We start from the raw sequence: 14,901 nt of genomic DNA, 5'->3' as shown, positions 1-14,901 counted from the left end.
CCCCACCCACCCTCCGCCAACCATATTGCAAAGCCCATTTCTGTGCTGAGCTATTTGTTTGCTGCCATTGCATATTTGTTATATTTATGGCTTAATTTAGAGGATATGTCTATTTAATTTTTATATTGGTCAGTTTATTTTGTTTTTTAGAAGTTCTCTAAGGGCCTGATCCAAAGCTCATTAAATTTGGGCCAGTGAGAGAATTAGAATGACTCTGTATCCCAGTGGTTAGGGTGCTCTCCTGGGCAGTGAGAGACTCAGGTTCAAATCCCTGCTCCATATCAGGCATAAGGGGGGACTGAACCTGTCTCCCACATCCTGGGTGAATGCTTTAAGCACTGCACTAATGGTTATAAGAGGGGACTCCTTCTCCAGCTGTTTTAGGTGTGCTCTAGACAATCTGCTGCCCTGTCCTCATAGGCCTGGGGTGGCAGGTTTGGCCTGGCTACCAAGTAGCTGTTTGTAAGCAAGGTTTGGGCTATCTTTTAAAGATTGGGCAGGGTTTTTACCTAGTTGTGACCTCTAGGGCTTTTTGTTTATCTCAGCTCTTTTTTTTTTCCCCCTTGGACCAGACCTTGCCCCCCATGACCAGTGTGATGGTGCTGGGATGCAAACCCCACCCCACATGATTGGATGGCTTTTTTAGACCAATCAAGCTATTTTCTTTGAAATTTAGTGGCTGCTGGGCCTCTCTCATGATGCTATCAGCATGCCCAGCAGCAGACATTTAGGTGGCTTGTGAACCTTAATAGCGGAACTTGCACGCCTAGGAACTTTAGATGACTGCAGGGGTTTTGTGAGTGCTGGTGACAAGTTAGCAACTAAATGTTGGACCTAGGTGCCGAAAATGGCAGTTAGATTCCTAAATCGCCCTTGTGAATCCAGCCCTAAATGCCTATGGCACTTTTAAAAATATAGGCTCTGAAGTCACAAGAACATAAGAATGGCCATACTGGGTCAGACTAAAGATCCATCCAGCCCAGCATCCTGTCTCCCGACAGTGGCCAAAGCCAGGTGTCCCAGAGGGAGTGAACCTAACAGGTAATGATCAAGTGATCTCTCTCCTGCCATCCATCTCCACCCTCTGACAAACAGAGGCTAGGGACATCATTCCTTACCCATCCTGGCTAACATCCTCGCTAATAGCCATTAATCTCCATCTAGGTGCTTTAAAAATGCTACCCACTGTGTTTAAGGCACATACTGGTGATCTGCGCTGCAGATCTCGGGAAGAATTAGGTATGAAGTGCTGGAGGTTTTTTTCATTTATATATGGAACAGTACATTTCCCATGTAAATAAGACCCCAAACTCTCCCGCTCAACCACTGAGCTTTTCAACTCTTTTGAAATTATAAACACTGTTAGAACAAGCTGCCGTCATGTACACAATGCTTAGATGGCAAGGAAATGCAGTTCATACAGTATTTATATTACCCCAGTAAACAAAGACAAGTAAAATGTTTTACTTGTAAACATCGGTTCCAAGAAAAGCAATGACTATTACTTGCTGATATCATGTTAGCAGTTCTGAACATGTCTGTGTTTTTGTCACCCTTTTTCTAAGACGTATTTGTAAGATGTTTCTTATGCTTAATGGCATGTAACTCTGACTCTGGTTTTGAGGACATAGCATGCAACATTGTTTCATGATTTATCTTTTTAAAGGGCCAGATTCTCTGTGGGTGTAAATGGCTCCTCGTGGTTTTTATCTAGAAAGGGTTTTACAGTTAGTACATAAGAACCAATGGGAGGAATGCTAAAAAACATACGTGGGCCTGAGATGGATGATTTGCGGATCATTGTCTCATCACCTGAATTCTAAACAGTGGTCAGGTTAGCAGGGATAATCTTTGTAATACTTTGAAGGCCCTAGGCCAAATTCAACCCTGGTGTAACTCCACTGAAGCCATCCATTAAGTCAAAACTATTAATACTATTCATATAAAATGCACTGGCATTGACATTGATATGTGGGGATTTGGATTATGGAGAAACTTTAGAAACAGTGAGACTCTTTAACAAAACCCTTTACAAGAGACAAAAGCTACTTCTAAGAGTTAGTGATTACTAAGAAGGTATGTAAAGATAGCTTCCAAACATAAGGAACATGAGCTTATTACCCGAGGGAAGAAGCATCAAAGTCTAGTGACAAGCACAGAACTAGGAACTGAGTTTTTGGTTCCATTCCCAGCTCTACCCCTCACTCACTCAACCTCTCTGTGCCCCAGTTACCCCATCTAAAATGGGGAGAGTGTTTTCCTACATTATGGGTGTGTTGTGAAGCTGAATTAATCTCTGAGGAAAGGAGCTGTGGAAATCCATGCTGATGGTGTCGTATAAAACATACAGTTCTGCTATGTTGCTGCACATAACACATTGTAGCATATAATTTACTGGGGATCATGTTCATTTCACATACAAAAGGTCCCTGGTTAACTATATAGTGTAAGGCCTTCAGAACATGGATTATGCCTTCATATGCATTTATACAGTACATAATACAGTGGTGCCCTAATCTTGATTGGGCCCTTTAAGCATTGCTGCAATTTGCATAATATAAATAATCACTTAATCTGTTTCACCTGTATACTATTAAGTGGAACACAAGCAACTCATAATAGAAAATAATAAACAGACTCTTGTGTATGCGTAGGTATACCATTTAATAAAAAGCACATGCAGAAGACAAGGCACTGAATAAAATAGCCCTGCATAAAACTAGGCATTCACTTAAGAGAAGAAAAATGTCACTGAAAGCTGCAAGATCATTAGCATTATTATGCATGAGGAGTAGGCAAGGAAGATGTTACAAGAGGAACAGAGTCATTATTCAAATATCTTGGAAGACAGACCATCATTGCTGGTGGAGAGAGAACAGGACTAGAGTAGCATCTCAAACATTAAATTATAAGAGGACTGAAGCTTTAACTTTAAAAAGTATCTCTGAGTTTCTGTGTTATTTATTATTGGAGATTGCCTTTTCCCCAAATACCTAGATTCTATATAGTTCATATGGAACTCAACCATGCTTCAGACACTTCAAGGTTCTTCAGGAATTAGAGGGAAACAGAGACAGCCTTAGGTTTTGCGTGGTCTTTGTGTGAAATGAGATATGCTGGGCCCCAGGCAGACATTGATACCCACAAAGCCACATTGGGCTGGAGGGGAGTTTTGACAGCTGAGTTGGTTGTAGAAATGTGTTAGTAGAAGAATGTGGGAGAGTTCTGCGAGGGCGATCAGGGCACTGTCACTATGGGACTCAGAAGGTTTGGACCTAAGATTCATTATTATTGTTATTTTATTTATTTATTATTGTTGCAGCAGCACCTAGGACCCCTAGTTATGGATAAGGACCCTGTTTTGCTAGGCACTATACAAACACAGAACAAAAAGATGGTCCTGCCCTACAAAGCTTACAGTCTAAGACCTTGTCTACACTCCCTGCCTTCAAGTGTAGATACAGTTTATATCAGAAAAAGAAATTATGGTATAGATTATACCAGATCCCCAACCAAAGTAAGCCATACTGCCAAAAGAACTTTTTTGCCAGTCGACATTAGGAGTTTTACAGGCACAGCTATGTCACCAAAAAAAAAATTACACGCTCACCCGCGCCCCGCCACCAACAAAACTAAGCTGGCAAAACATTTAAGTGTAGACCAAGCCTAAACAGTTCATCATAGTGGACCAGCAGTTGGGGTGTGTGTGTGTTGTGTTGTGCATGCCGATGGTTTCATGCTGGAATGGGACATTGTTGGGGTGGGGCCTCCAAAAGCCCGGGGCCCTGTACATTGTCCAAATGGTCCATTCCTGTGGCCAAATTGGGGGTGAGCTTAAACAGAAAGCAGAGGTGTTCCCATTTCAGACAAGGAGTGAGCACACTAGGAGAGAGGATGGTTGTGTAGTTAAAGCGTGTAGGGTTCTGTTCCTGCCTCTCCTGAGCAGAAGTTCCAGTTGAAAATGTCCAACTTGTTCCAATAGCCAACTAGATTTTGGAATCAAGCAGAATATTTATTTGGTCTACTGGTTCTTGGGGCAAGTGAAACTAGTAAAAAGCAACAGAAACTATTTGAAAGATTCTAACAGAGGGTACATAGCAAATGAAGATATGATTGTAGCAGGGGTAGGCTAGCTTGCGCTGAAGTCCGTGCTGCCACGTCTTCACTACTGTTGTTAGCTGGGCTAGTGAGATTAAAGCCAGTCTGGGTGTGCCTACCGATACTACAGTCACAGTTTAATACCCTGAATCTACTGGACTTTACACTAGGGCTGCCACAATCCTTCTGAATCTTGGGCAAGTCACATAATCTCTCTCTGCCTCAGTTTCTCCATCTGTAAAGTGGGGATAAGGAGACTTCCCAGGTATACAGGGGCCTTAATACGTTCATATTGCCAGGGGATCTGAGATCCTGTGATGGAAGGTGCTGTTCAAATCCAAAGTAGTATCACAGCATATGGTATGTAGTATTAAACAAGAGTGGTTAGTGGACTTGTATTATAATTTTTTTCTGAATATGAAAGTGTAAATATTTAACCAGGTGACACAGAGTCCATTGGTATTAATTATTTGTTAAGAGTTTAAACTGACATTTAGTAAGTATGTTAATTGATATTGCACTAACTGAGGAAGATACTTGCAGAAAGTGCCAATTATCTGCTTCAACATTCCTGGCAATTTGAGTTTGTTAGTAAGAATCTAATTACACTAGTTTATTGCTGATGGAATTACATGAGGAGTAGATTTCTCTCTTACATACTTACTAGACCTCAATAAGTGATCCTTAGCAGTCTGTTGCTATTCAATTAACAAGTAATAACTTCCTTAATGAATCTAATTGAAATGCTCATCTGAGTCCAGTACCTAATATAAAGTGCTCAGGGTACTTTCCAGTGTGCTAGTCTTGTTTACTTAACAAGAACGAAATGTGGCCACTAAGGATAAGGTGGCTATCGTGATGAGAACTCAGGCGGTGTTAATAAATCCCTGCCTAACATGATCAGGAACAATTTGCCAGGTTAGTTCTAGGCTGTTTAAATATCTGGGGAATAAATCAAGATATTTGTGCCTGAGGATTTAAACTCTCAGAAGGGATTCTGCAGCATGAAATTCTGTTTCTAGCACATTAGCTCTGCCTCTTGCAGGCACAGTGGATGTAAAAATACTTGGTGCTTCACTGGGATGGAGCTCTGTAGCTAAACCCTTTGCAATGCTTTGGATATTTTACTTTTAAGTTCTTGTTTTAGTTTGAGTCTTTTAAATAGTTACTCCCCCCACCCCTTTATGATTCTGCACATTCAGTTTAAGTGACTATTAGGAATGCAATGCTGGATGTATTTAATGACCTTAAACAATGTCTACAGCTAAAGGCAAAAAGTGGAGATAAGCAGAGGTTTATAGACTTCCATGTTTGTATCCAGGAGACCATTTTACCAGTGATGTAGGGAAAGTTATACTTAATCATCTTGAATTCAGTCTCAGTCCACAAGCATAACCCCAATGTGTATATATTCAGTGAAACCTGTCTTAAGTGGTCACACATGTGGCCAATGACAATTGGTTGCTAAGCAGAGAGAGCTTTATAATAAAGGTGGAGAAGAATTGTACGTAGTATGTTTGGAAATTTTTTGGGGTGGTCTCTTAGGCTAGGATTTTCCTTTATAGGGGTAATCTCTTCTATGGGTTTTATTATACATAAAATAAAAACAGGCTTGGCCACTGTCATTTGTAGGGTGGGACGTGGGAGAAACAGCTGGTTTCAAAAGCTGTTTTAGGGGTTCAGAAGTAAAACATCTTTATTCTTTAAAATGGGATTTATCAGGTGATTGGTCTTTGTGGCCAGTAAATTGTCCCCCCCCCCCTCCAAAATGAACAGTTTAGTGTATTTGGAAAAATGACTGTGTAGGCAGTAACCTTTTCTCAATAATTTTTAGTAGATAGAGTTAGTGTCACAATAACATGATAGACTCTAATAGCTTCAGCAGTCTATCATGTCTGTTAGCTACATGCCGATGAGTCCCTCACTATTCACTGAGTCAAAAGACCTTAATGATCCCTTTGCAGCTTTGCTGGTTATTGGAGCAAAAATATGTACATCTTGAAAAAGACTGCGAAATTACACATAAAAAATACTTTGACTTTCATGAACTTCCATTGAACTTCCAAGGTTTAACACACATTGCATAAAATTAATGCTTTTGGCCTCGCACAAACTTATAAAATCTGAAAAAATCCGAGTTCAGGCCAGAGTTCTCAGTGCCAACTTTTGAAACATCTTTAGGTTTGAACAACAACAGCAACAACAAACTGCATAAATTTATTAATATTTAAAAATCTCACCCCTTCCAAAAACCCCACCCACCACAACAATAATAAACTAAAAACCTCTCAAAACAATCCACAGCTTTAAACAATTCAAACATTTTTTTAAATGCATGGGACTTTGTAGGTTGTTGGTTCAAAGCCATCCCTTATCTCTGTGTAATGGCTGTTTGGCCTCTGTGATTTTCTTTGGACAAGGGTGGTTTTCCAGCTTTCCATAGATGGCACGGTTCTGTCATGTTGCTGGTGGATTGGTGGTTCTCACCACAACTGGCACCCTGATTGATAGTCTCAGTGGAAAGGCCAAGGGTTAAATGTCCAAACGACTGTGGGGATTTTCAGAGACAAAAATGGCAGTTAGGTGCCCAGCTCTTATTGATGGGATGGGCAGCCCCACACTGGACCAAGGAAGGAAAGATTTAACAGTCTGTCCTGTAGGCAGGGCTCATACCAGCTCCACCTTGCAACAGTTACCAGAAATATCAAGCTTGGAAGGAGGGTATAAAAATGGAGAAATCAGGCTTCTAAGGGAGATTGCCCTGAGAGAGGGACTTTGGGTCTGAGCGAGAGGGGACAGGATGCAGACTGAGCTGCCATGAGCTATTGGCCTTAGGAGCAGCCATGCAGAAGAGAAGGCTTGTACTGGAGTTTATCTTGTTCATTTGTTTGTTAATAAAGTCAAATCACAAAAAGGTGTTAGTTTTGACCAGGGCATGCTGAACTGTGGTTTAGAGCAGACGGGAAAGTCTATATAAAAGCTAGTAATATGCTAGATTTCAGTATAAACTGCTGACCTTGTTTGCCAGTGTGGTATTTGCTGCAAGATTTCTTTAGAAGTCAACATCATAAAACTGTCTACTCTGTCAGCCAATTTAAGATCAAACAATTCCCTCCCCCCCCCAAACTCACATGAGTGGTTTCTAAGTGGTTTTATTCTGAAATGTGACAAACAATATATTTTTGACAATTGATTGTACTTTGTGTCTTATGTAACTCTGTTTGACTCTTAGAACTGATTCATGGTGGGCTCAGCTAAGGACTTTTGAGGTGCATTCTCCTCCTTGTTGTATACGCATAAATCTCAAAGGAATTAAAGGAAGTTATTTGTTCCTAAGGAGGAGAAAATCCACCTTTGACTAAACGTTCCAGCAATGCATATACATAATCAGGAACCTGCAAGGTGTTGTAACACAGAGTAGACACTCAGGATAGTGGAAATGTAATTTTTGAAATCTTTCCAGACTATCAACCCCAATTATGGAGCAGTTCTGAAATTACATGTGACTTCTTCACAGCTTGTACTTTACATAACCTAGATTTTGATCATGTCACTTTATGTGTAGGACTCACATGGAGTTATATTTTAAGGTTGGCTTATGTCCTCTGGGAACTGAACAATGTAGTTCTCTTAGCCCTGGTCTATACTAGGACTTTAGGTCAAATTTAGCAGCGTTGTAAACCTGCACCCATCCACACGATGAAGCCCTTTATTTCGACTTAAAGGGCTCTTAAAATCGATTTCCGTACTCCACCCCTGACAAGTGGATTAGTGCTTAAATCGGCCTTGCCGGGTCGAATTTGGGGTACTGTGGACACAATTCGACGGTATTGGCCTCCGGGAACTATCCCAGAGTGCTCCATTGTGACCGCTCTGGACAGCACTCTCAACTCTAATGTACTGGCCAGGTAGACAGGAAAAGAACTGCGAACTTTTGAATCTCATTTCCTGTTTGGCCAGCGTGGCAAGGTGACCATGCAGAGCTCATCAGCAGAGGTGACCATGATTGAGTCCCAGAATCGCAAAAGAGCTCCAGCATGGACTGAACGGGAGGTACGGGATCTGATCACTGTATGGGGAGAGGAATCCGTGCTATCAGAACTCCGTTCCAGTTTTCGAAATGCCAAAACCTTTGTCAAAATCTCCCAGGGCATGAAGGACAGAGGCCATAACAGGGATCCGAAGCAGTGCCGCGTGAAACTTAAGGAGCTGAGGCAAGCCTACCAGAAAACCAGAGGGGCGAACAGCCGATCCGGGTCAGAGCCCCATGCTGCTTCTATGATGAGCTGCACGCCATTTTAGGGGGTTCAGCCACCACTACCCCAGCCGTGTTGTTTGACTCCTTCAATGGACATGGAGGCAACACGGAAGCAGGTTTTGGGGACGAAGAAGATGATGATGATGAGGTTGTAGATAGCTCACAGCAAGCAAGCAGAGAAACCGGTTTTCCTGACAGTCAGGAACTGTTTCTCACCCTGGACCTGGAGCCAGTACCCCCCGAACCCACCCAAGGCTGCCTCCTGGACCCGGCAGGCGGAGAAGGGACCTCCGGTGAGTGTACCTTTTAAAATACTATACATGGTTTAAAAGCAAGCATGTGAAAGGATTAATTTGCCCTGGCATTCGCGGCTCTCCTGGATGTACTCCCAAAGCCTTTGCAAAAGGTTTTTGGGGAGGGCAGCCTTATTGCATCCTTCATGGTAGGACACTTTACCACTCGAGGCCAGTAACACGTACTCGGGAATCATTGTAGAACAAAGCATTGCAGTGTATGTTTGCTGGCATTCAAACAACATCTGTTCTTTATCTCTCTGTGTTATCCTCAGGAGAGTGAGATATCATTCATGGTCTCCTGGTTGAAATAGGGTGCTTTTCTCCAGGGGACATTCAGAGGAGCCCGTTCCTGCTGAGCTGTTTGCCTGCGGCTGAACAGAAATGTTCCCTGCTGTTAGCCACGGGGAGGGGGAAGGGTTGAGGGGGTAGCCACGCTGTAGGGGGAGGCAAAATGCGACCTTGTAACGAAAGCACATGTGCTATGTATGTAATGTTAACAGCAAGGTTTACCCTGAAAGACTGTAGCCACTGTTTTATAAAATGTGTCTTTTTAAATACCGCTGTCCCTTTTTTTTTCTCCACCAGCTGCATGTGTTTCAATGATCACAGGATCTTCTCCTTCCCAGAGGCTAGTGAAGATTAGAAAGAAAAAAAAATGCACTCGTGATGAAATGTTCTCTGAGCTCATGCTGTCCTCCCACACTGACAGAGCACAGACGAATGCGTGGAGGCAAATAATGTCAGAGTGCAGGAAAGCACAAAATGACCGGGAGGAGAGGTGGCGGGCTGAAGAGAGTAAATGGCGGGCTGAAGACAGGGCTGAAGCTCAAATGTGGCGGCAGTGGGATGAGAGGAGGCAGGATTCAATGCTGAGGCTGCTGCAGGACCAAACCAGTATGCTCCAGTGTATGGTTGAGCTGCAGCAAAGGCAGCTGGAGCACAGACTGCCACTACAGCCCATGTGTAACCAACCGCCCTCCTCCCCAAGTTCCATAGCCTCCACACCCAGACGCCCAAGAACGCGCTGGGGGGGCCATCGGCTAACCAGCCACTCCGCCACAGAGGATTGCCCAAAAAAAAAGAAGGCTGGCATTCAATAAATTTTAAAGTTGTAAACTTTTAAAGTGCTGTGTGGCATTTTCCTTCCCTCCTCCACCACCCCTCCTGGGCTACCTTGGTAGTCGTCCCCCTATTTGTGTGATGAATGAATAAAGAATGCATGAATGTGAAGCAACAATGACTTTATTGCCTCTGCAAGCAATGATTAAAGGGAGGAGAGTAGGGTGGTTAGCTTGCAGGGAAGTAGAGTGAACCAAGGGGCGGGGGGTTTCATCAAGGAGAAACAAGGAGAACTTTCACACCATAGCCTGGCCAGTCATGAAATTGGTTTTCAAAGCTTCTCTGATGCGTACCGCGCCCTCCTGTGCTCTTCTAACCGCCCTGGTGTCTGGTTGCGCGTAACCAGCAGCCAGGCGATTTGCCTCAATCTCCCACCCCGCCATAAACGTCTCTCCCTTACTCGCACAGATATTGTGGAGCACACAGCAAGCAGTAATAACAGTGGGAATATTGGTTTTGCTGAGGTCTAAGTGAGTCAGTAAACTGCACCAGCGCGCCTTTAAACGTCCAAATGCACATTCTACCACCATTCTGCACTTGCTCACCCTGTAGTTGAACAGCTCCTGACTACTATCCAGGCTGCCTGTGTACGGCTTCATGAGCCATGGCATTAAGGGGTAGGCTGGGTCCCCAAGGATACATTTTGGCATTTCAACGTCCCCAACAGTTATTTTCTGGTCTGGGAATAAAGTCCCTTCCTGCAGCTTTTGAAACAGACCAGAGTTCCTGAAGATGCGAGCATCATGTATCCCACATGGATGTTGGTGAAACGTCCCTTGTGATCCACCAGAGCTTGCAGCACTATTGAAAAGGACCCCTTGCGGTTTATGTACTCTCCAGCTTGGTGCTCCAGTTCCAAGATAGGGATATGGGTTCTGTCTATGGCCCCACCACAGTTAGGGAATCCCATTGCAGCAAAACCATCCACTATGACCTGCACATTTCCCAGGGTCACTACCCTTGATATCAGCAGATCTTTGATTGCGTTGGCTACTTGCATCACAGCAGGCCCCACAGTAGATTTGCCCACTCCAAATTGATTCCCGACTGACTGGTAACTGTCTGGTGTTGCAAGCTTCCACAGGGCTATCGCCACTCGCTTCTCAACTGTGAGGGCTGCTCTTATCTTGGTATTCATGTGCTTCAGGGCAGGGGAAAGCAAGTCACAGAGTTCCATGAAAGTGCCCTTACGCATGCGAAAGTTTCGCAGCCACTGGGAATCGTCCCAGACCTGCAACACTATGCGGTCCCACCAGTCTGTGCTTGTTTCCCGAACCCAGAATCGGTGTTCCACCACATGAACCTGCCCCATTAGCACCATGATGCCCACATTGCCAGGGCCCATGCTTTGAGAGAATTCTGTGTCCATGTCCTCATCACTCACGTGACCGCGCTGACATCGTCTCCTCGCCCGGTATCACTCTGCCAGGTTCTGGTGCTGCATATACTGCTGGATAATGCGTGTGGTGTTTAATGTGCTCCTAATTGCCAAAGTGAGCTGAGCGGCCTCCATGCTTGCCTTGGTATGGCGTCCGCACAGAAAAAAGGCGCGGAACGATTGTCTGCCGTTGCTCTGACGGAGGGAGGGGCGACTGATGACATGGCTTACAGGGTTGGCTTCAGGGAGCTAAAATCAACAAAGGGGGTGGCTTTACATCTATGAGTATTTCAGGCAGGACTTCACAGAGGGTTCCAATAAGAAATGGTGCACCTAAGTTATTGTTCTTATTGGAACAAGGAGGTTAGTCTGGCCTCTGATTGATATATGGCTAGATTTACCTCGCTGCACCTTCTCTGTGAGTGACTGCAGTGTGACGTAGAGGAATGAGTCCCCTAGACAGGGGAGGGGGGGGAAGAGCAAATGAGTACAAAACAAATCTGGTCTATTTCTGGTTTTGATTCACTCCATCTATCTTTTAGATCTTTGGCTGGCAGCAGACGGTGCAGAAGGACTGCATGCCATCCACATCTCATGGCTGCTTGGCAGAAGATGGTGCAATATGACTGCTAGCCATCCTCATCTCTTGCCTGCCCAGCAGAAGATGGTGCAATATGACTGCTATCCATCCTCATCTCTTGCCTGCCCGGCAGAAGATGGTACAGTACGACTGCTAGCAATCCGTATCGCCTGCCTGCTCACCATAAGACGGTTCAATAGGACTGACTGCAGGACTAAAGAGAATGACCTGGTCAAGTCACTCCAAATTTAGCCCTGCGCCCATGTCTGCCCAGGCGCTTCTGGCCGACGTGGCCAGGAGCACCTCGGACATGACGATGACGGCTACCAGTCGTATTGCACCGTCTGCTGCCAGAAGGCAATGGGTTGCTGCTACTGTGTAGCAATGCAGTACCACGTCTGCCAGCACCCAGGAGACATACGGTGACGGTTACCTGAGCAGGCTCCATGCTTGCCGTGGTATGGCGTCTGCACAGGTAACTCAGGAAAAAAGGTGCGAAACAATTGTCTGCCCTTGCTTTCACGGAGGGAGGGAGGGAACGGGGGCCTGACGATATGTACCCAGAACCACCCGCGACAATGTTTTAGCCCCATCAGGCATTGGGATCTCAACCCAGAATTCCAATGGGCAGCGGAGACTGTGGGAACTGTGGGATAGCTACCCACAGTGCAACACTCCAGAAGTCGACGCTCGCCTCGGTACTGTGGAAGCACTCCGCCGAGTTAATGCACTTAATGCACTTAGAGCATTTTCTGTGGGGACACACACAGTCGAATAGATAAAACCGATTTCTAAAAAACCAACTTCTATAAATTCGACCTAATTCCGTTGTGTAGACATACCCTTACAGATGCACACTTCATGCATGTTAAAGAGAATTATTGCCTATTGTTGTAAAACTAATAGTCTATTTCCAAACTTCCCTTAGCCTGCGGAAGAATGGTTCAAAGTAAGTCCTAAAGATGAGGATTTAAACTTTTATGAGGAAAAAAAGAGCTATTCAGTATAAAAGATCTCTCATAAAAATTGGTAAAGCTAACTGATGATTACATTAAACTTTCTTCCAGTTAAAGTTCAAAAATGAAAATTTCATGAATGCTCAAGAAGTTTTGATATTTTCCAAAAAGCCTTCAAAGTTCTTAAACTATTCATTTTTGCAAAGAGGAAATTTTGAAAGGTTTTAAAGGTTAAGAGCGGTAATATAATATATGACGTTGTAATTAATAGAACTGAAGTCCTCTGGAAAATATTGCACTAAAGAAGATCCTGATTCCACAGACATTTCTGTGTATGTTTAACTTTACTTGCCTGAGTAATCTCACTGAGTTCATGTGTATAAAGTTACGTGCATGTGGGATTGGGGCCCAAGTTGTCAATTCAGTAGATCTGGTTTCTCATATTATGTGCTTTCATAGTGAATTTAAAAGTTATGCAAACTTACAGCCATATTCTCTGTGAATGCAAATGTCTCACAAAAACAATTCTCACAGATGGAAGTGCTTGTAAATTCACCCAATCATGGAACAGCTACAGTACCATGTGACTAATTTGACTGTTCATTATTACACAACATAACTTGAATTTAAAATAGTCAGTCAACCCTTAACAAAAAAGGTGAAGCTATTCCTTGAATACATTTGCGCAACAAGTAATTTTGAGGAAATCATGATCTCCTGGCTATTTCATGCACAGAAGGGGAAGTTACATTCATCTAATATATTGGTTGTTGTGACTCACGCACTCAGGTTTACTCTCAATAATTTTACCATATGTGATCAGTACTGTGAGTTAGAGTTGGGAAATGAGTGTGGTCCAAGTGACCCACTTGAAAACAAAACCCATCCTACTTGTCTTGTCAGGTGATTGTTCCATTTCTGTCAGAGGTTGTACGTGCTTTAAGACTTGCCATGCAGGTACAGGAACAGAACAATGATCAGTTTAGTTTGGTGTCCTGTTTCTGACCATGGTTAAACTGAAATTCTGGAGATGGTTTTAAACCCTTTAATGCTTTTAAGCCTGATCCTACAAAACGATCCACTAGTGCAGTGGTCTCAAACTTGTGTCCTGGTGACCCCTTTCAAATAGCAAGCCTCTGAGTGTGACCCTCCCTTATAAAGTAAAAACACTTTTTTATATATTTAACACCATTATAAATGCTGGATGCAAAGTGGGGTTTGAGGTGGAGGCCAACAGCTCACGACCTTCCCATGTAATAACCTCACGACCCCTTAAGGGGTCCCGACCCATAGTTTGAGAACCCCTGCACGAGTGTGACCCTTCATACAGCCGTTCCTTTTGCAGGATTGGGATCGTAAGAATGTGCAGTATTCTTGCTGTTTAAATACTCCCCCCCCTACCCCCACATTAAACCTGTCTCCTTGCTGAGCGATAGGGCCATTTCTGACAATAGCCAGGAAAATTTTTTTTCTTCGCCTTCTCCTCCTCAAAGTATTACACAAGATGGAGCAATAAAATATGTACAAAAAGAAAAGGAGGACTTGTGGCACCTTAGAGACTAACAAATATATTTGAGCATAAGCTTTCGTGCGCATCCGATGAAGTGAGCTGTAGCTCACAAAAGCTTGTGCTCACATATATTTGTTAGTCTCTAAGGTGTAAAAGTACTCCTTTTCTTTTTGCGAATACAGACTAACACGGCTGCTACTCTGAAAAATATATACAGTTCTCCATGGCTTGCGTCAGGAGCGGATGTGCCCATCTGTTGGGAAAAATTCAGTACCACCATAGGAGCCTAGGGGTTTCTCTGACTACACCTGGAGGGCTGCAGACAATAGCATGTATGTTTTGTTGAGCTACGTTAGCTGGATAGCACAATTATGTGGATCCGCTTCCCATTTCAAGAAAGAGTTCACAAAGCATGTCTGACTGTAGGAAAAAGCAAGCAATCAGGCCATAAATCAGGTCATCGTATGAATTCAGAAAGTACTAGTAAAATCATAGCTTCCAATAAATTTCATTTCAGGCAGAGCAGAAACATCCATCAGTATATGGTTCAGGACAGATTATAATTTCAGATGTGTGGAAGCACAATGCAGTATGTTTCAAAAAATTCACAAAGGCGTTTGTATGCAGGCAGCAATGTGTGGCAGACAGTGAAAATAGACTTTGGCCCCCCCAAGCTGGCAGGTGTTCGCAATTTTTTAGAGTAAAA

Source organism: Lepidochelys olivacea (genome assembly GCF_965140295.1).
Source record: "Lepidochelys olivacea isolate rLepOli2 genome assembly, chromosome: 10".
In the NCBI taxonomy this organism is placed as follows: Eukaryota; Metazoa; Chordata; order Testudines; family Cheloniidae; genus Lepidochelys; species Lepidochelys olivacea.
Note: the sequence above shows the minus strand (reverse complement) of the source record.